Consider the following 5,757-nt stretch of genomic DNA (forward strand, 5'->3'; position numbering starts at 1 on the left):
CCTTCTACCAGCTCCAAGTCAAAAGCCTAGCATCTTGCTTCAGTGGCCACCATGCCTTCTTCTTCTGTACTGAATCCCCCTCTAGCTTCCTCTCATAAGGACACTTGTGATTGCATTTAGGGCCCATCCATATAATCCAAGATATTCTCCCCATCTCAAAATTCTTTAATTCATCATATTTATAAAATCTCTTTTGCCATATAAAGTAACTTTCATGAGTTTATGGATTAACACTTGGATATCCAGCCTACCAAATTCTACCCCCTGGCCCCGGGAGATGCATGTCCATTCCATGTTCAGAATATCCCATCAACCCCAAAATCTCAACCCATTAGAGTACCAACTTCAAGTCTAAAATCTTATTACCTAAATCAGGTGTGGGTGAGATTCTGGCGCAATCTATCTTGGGGCAAAATTCCTCTCCATTTGTGGACTTGTGAAACTAAAAAAATTATTTATCTTCAAAATACAGTGGTGGACAGGCATAGAAGAATAGTTACATGAATTCTGTTTTAACTAGGGAGAACTAAGAAAGAAAAGACACCATCTCCAAGAAATTTCTCAATCCAACCAGCAAGATCAATTAGGTTTCAAGGCCTGAAAATAGTCATCTGTGGTTTAAAGCTGTGCCTTGGCCTATGGCTCAACCCTTTGGGACAGGGCTTCCATCCTAGGACATGTGACTCTAAACTCCAGGTAATATTACAGAACAGTATTCTTGTGTCTGTTCTTTCTACTTCTTTTTTTTATAATTTATTTTTATTTTTTTTATAAACATATAATGTATTATTAGCCCCAGGGGTACAGGTCTGAGAATTGCCAGGTTTACAGACTTCACATAGAACTCACACTTCACATACAGCACTCACCATAACACATACCCTCTCCAATGTCTATAACCCCACCACCCTCTCCCTACCCCCCCTCTCCTTGGCAACCCTCAGTTTGTTTTGTGAGATTAAGAGTCTCTTATGGTTTGCCTCCCTGCCGATCCCATCTTGTTTCATTTATTCTTTTCCTAACCCTAAAATCCCCCACGTTGCGTCTCTACTTCCTCATATCAGGGAGATCATATGAAAGTTGCCTTTCTCCGAGTGACTTATTTCGCTAAGTATAATACCCTCTAGTTCCATCCACTTCATCGCAAATGGCAAGATTTCATTTCTTTTGATGGCTGCATAATATCCCATTGTATATACATACACCACATCTTCTTTATCCATTCATCTGTTAATGGACATCTAGGTTCTTTGTTCTTTCTATTTCTTTTTAAATGGGTATAACGTCTCTTGAGTCTCTCATGAGGTAACAAAAACCTTTTAACACGTTCATTTCATATCTGTATGGACATCATTATTTTATCTTGTTCTGAAAATTATCTTCTAATCATCTTAGAGGTCAAAGAGAAATTCTCAATACATTCACCTACCAGAGCTAGTTAAAGTTCACTGCCAGAGAAGGGTGTCTCATGCAGAGTTTAAGCCTAGGCATGTCTTTTCTTGGTGGTTCAGGTGAATCCAAAGCACCAATGCAACGAATGCTGACCTCTGTTTCTTTAGCTTTCATTTTCTGATCCACTCTCTCAGTTATTTTATTTTGGATACATTACAACCCAGAAAGTATTGCTTTTCTAAGGTAAAATGGCTTTTTGTTCCAGAATTGGAATGAGGATGAGGATGCTCAAAGACAAAAGAGAGCACGGACAGAAAGCTGCAGAGAAGTCACAAAAAGAGAATTTCCAAAGGAACACAAATTTGTGCAAAATATTTCCAAACTGGACTCAATTTTCACAAGTTTATAAGATTTTCAAAATGAAGTTGTAGCTAATTTAATACCAAACAGTATATTGAATATTAACTCAATCTGAGAATTTGATTTGCTTTCAGTAAGACAGACCAAGTTGTGTTAAGAGTATGGATCTGCTCTTACTAAGAGATTGCAAAAGGTGACTCCTTAGCTGTATGGAGTTTCCTATGACGGCTCCAACAAATTACTAAAACCGTGATGGCCTTAAAAACACATACGTTCATTGGGGAGGGTATGTGATATGGTGAGTGCTGTGAAGTGTGTAAGCCTAACAATTCATAAATTGTGCCCCTGGGGCAAATAATACATTATATGTTAATAAAAATAATTTTTAAAAAACAATAAACAAAAACCACACATACATGTATTTGCTTACTGTTCAGGAAGTCAGAAGTTCAAAATTGGTTTCTCTGAACTACCTTCTTTGTAATCTGCCCCCCAAACCAGAGATTTTATACTTCAAAAGAAAAACTTTCTACCATTTGCTCTGACTTCATCATGACCCTAATTATTCTTTTTAAAATAAAAGAAATAAAAGAAGTTACATAACTTCTGAATGGTTATTACTTTGCCACTTAAGAAACAGGTAGCCAAGCTACAACCATTTACATTCTGAAGCTTCCATAATCTGATCTTAAGTGCTCAAATATTCTGGCAATTTTATTTTTTCCTTCCCCACAATGAATCCTAAATGAAAAATGAAATAAATTCATACTTCAAAGGATATTTTGCACTTAAAACTCACTTTGAGATTTCCCAGAAGGCCCTGAAAGTCAGAAAATTTTGTCACCTTGTAAAAAGAGAGGTGATAGAATTATGAGGTTTATTTGATATACTACTGTTTATGAATTGCATGGGAAAATTCTCAAAAGAGGTTATCAACTTCCTCTAGGTTAAATCTGAATAGGGATATCATTATCAACATAAATATTTTAGAAACCATAGCATATATAGGAAATTCCTAGAGATTTGTCGGTATTCTCGCTGTCCATTGTTTCTACTTACTGACGTCCTGGTGGTACTTCCCCTGATGATATTAAGGCATCAATACTATGGTGTTATCAGTGTAATTTCAGTTATTTTAAAATATTTGTTTGCAATCTTACTATTTTAATTTGCAACCAGCATCTTCTAGGCCAGTGCTTTCAAATGGAGGATGTAAATAAAACTTATCCCTAGAGATTTTATTAAAATACAGATGTTCAGAGCCCACTCCAGACTTTTTCCAAAATAGTCTTAATTAGGTTGGTAGACCTTTTGTCCAAAACTCATCTCTTTTGAGATGACTTTATTATCTTCTTTTGCATACCATGGGGGGGAGTAATTTCACCTTCATTTGCATTATTCTTATGCCTCCCACAAAAGTTTTCACTTGTGAAAATTATCAGTAATAAGTTAACCACAGCCATAACTATCTGTCTCCTCTGGATTGTTTTTTGTTTAACTCTGGTGGTTCCGCCAAGGCCATACAATCAGCTACGTGACAGAGACCTTGTTTTCAACAAAGAAGGACTGTCTGAGAATCCCCAGGAAGAGATCAGATATTCCCAAGAATAGGCCCTTGAGTACAGGCTGATGTACAGTATGTGTCAAGAAAGGTTTCTTCTGATGTCATCACATAATGACCTTTAAGATGAGGTCAGGGGCACCTGTGCAGTTCAGTGGGTTAATAAGCCTCTGCCTTAGGCTCAGGTCAGGATCCCAGCGTCCTGTGATTGAGCCCCACATCGGGCTCTCTGCTCCACGGGGAGCCTACTACCCTCCTCTCTCTCTGCCTGCCTCTGCCTACTTGTGAGTTCTGTCTGTCAAATAAATAAATAAAATCTTTAAAAAAAAAAAAAAAGGTCAGTGGACTGACTCAGAATTCTGAGAACAAGTTAACTGAGAAGCAGAAGTGTTCTTGAAGTTGCTCAACATAAGATAGAAGGAACAAGACCTGTGTTTGCAAACTACAAAGATAAAACACTAATGATGTTGATTTGATGTTGATATGAAGGCTAATTGAATTTAAATAAAAACAAAGAATGAAATCAGTCTTTTTATCCTAACCTATCAGATTTCCCAAATAAAATACAACTAAGTTGATAATGCTTCCCTAGATCTCAGAGACACTAAGAGTTTAGCTTCTTTTTCCCAGAGGAGAACATGAAACACTTCCTATCTCAAGGCCTGTTTCTCAGGATATCAGAAAGAACCTCAACAGGTAGGAGAGACACATTTTCCTTCTCACTGTGATGTTGGGAGAGCTGATTACCATGCTGGGGCCAAACCGGCCTATGAAATAAAATGGAGGCCCTAAAAAAAGCCCTGTCCCCTGTGCCCCACTTATTGTTAGTACAGAATTTTTCTTTGGAAAAGTTCACAGACTGATAATTGGACTTATCCCTCAAGGAGACCTTCAAAGAAATTTGGTCCAACCTTTGCACTTTATGGCTATGGAGGATGATGTGTCCCCAAGGAAACTACCAGAACCTAGTAAACCTCCACCTCCACTTGCTGGAGAGAGGCTTGCTCACCAACTCACATGAAGAGGAGAGAGAGAGCTGAACTTGCCAAAGGCTAGGAGGGCTTCATGGCTCTCCATAACAAATGACCAAGGAGCGAGAGAAGTTCACACAGGTGGCCAAGGCCTACCAAGACCACTGAGGACCAAACAGAAGGAGAGGATGCTGACAAGAAAGAAAGCTCCTAGAGAGGCCACAGCTGCCTGTGGTAGCTCCTTGAGCCCCCTCAGAAGACTCTTATTAAAATAGAGAGTAATGAAGTCTAGAAAATAATATCATGGGGTGGACCTTGACGGTGTTTCTGTAAATACTGGGTTGAAGGGGCAGTATGTGTCAAGAAAGGTTTCTTGGATTTATAAAAACACATATTCTAACATGCTGTAAGTACAACCTTCATACTATTTTTCTCGGAATACTTCTGTGAATGTGCTAAAAGCCAAACCGGTCTTTCTGCTTACACAAGCGGAGGAAGGAGGCAGATGGAGGGCAGGTCACCAGGCAGAGGAGAGCAGAGAGGAAACGGGACTGAGGCCTGTCTGGTTCCCGGGTGTGTGCCTCTGGCTTCTTCCTCTCCGTGGCACGCTCCTGTCTCTCCACAGGCGGCAGCAGGCTGTGCTTCCATAGCCAGAGGCCCAGGCACCCCGCCATCACGGGAGAGCCAGGCCCAGGGGCGCTTGGGAAACACCCTAAGCCTCTGGTCTACAGGGAGGGAGAGACAGGCAGCTACTCATTAAGGACACACTCGGTGCCGGTGCCGGGCACGGCGCTCTGCCACAGCTTCCAGGCACACATTAACTTAATCTTTGCGAAAATCCAAAGATGGAGGAACTCTTAGTGTCCCCGTTTCACACATGAGGACAGTGCTGCTCAGAGAGAAGAGAGGACTGTCCCAGATCACATGGCCACAAAATGGTGAATGGGGATGGCCAACCTAGCTCCTCTGATCCCACTGTTGAAGCCGCCAAGATGACCTCCGAGCAGCCCTCTATGACAGGCCGGGGGTGACAGAGGGGGGCTCTTGAGCAGATGATGAACAAGAGAAAATGACAGATGCCGGCAGTCACAGGAAGGGGACAAACTGCCAGAACACTCGATGTGACAACTGTATTTTAACCTAAAACAGCACAAGAGTGTTTATAAGAATCGTCCGTACTTGTGAGTTCACCATTTGGGAGGGAATTTACACAGAACACACTCACACCTCTCCAAACAGGCATCCAGCCACTGAGAACTCTAGGTCGCTCCATCAAAATATGACCATACACAGGCTAGGTGTTTCAGCTGAGAATGAGACTAACAAATGTGTTTGTAAATGGAATACATTTACAAATAATCTGTTAAGGGGCCCCTGGGTGGCTCAGTCAGTTAAGCATCCAACTCTTGATTGTGACTCAGGTCATAATCTCAGGGTTGTGAGATAGAGCCCCGAGTCAGGCTCTGCAATGTG

Source organism: Mustela nigripes, chromosome X (assembly GCF_022355385.1).
Source record: "Mustela nigripes isolate SB6536 chromosome X, MUSNIG.SB6536, whole genome shotgun sequence".
Taxonomy (NCBI): Eukaryota; Metazoa; Chordata; class Mammalia; order Carnivora; family Mustelidae; genus Mustela; species Mustela nigripes.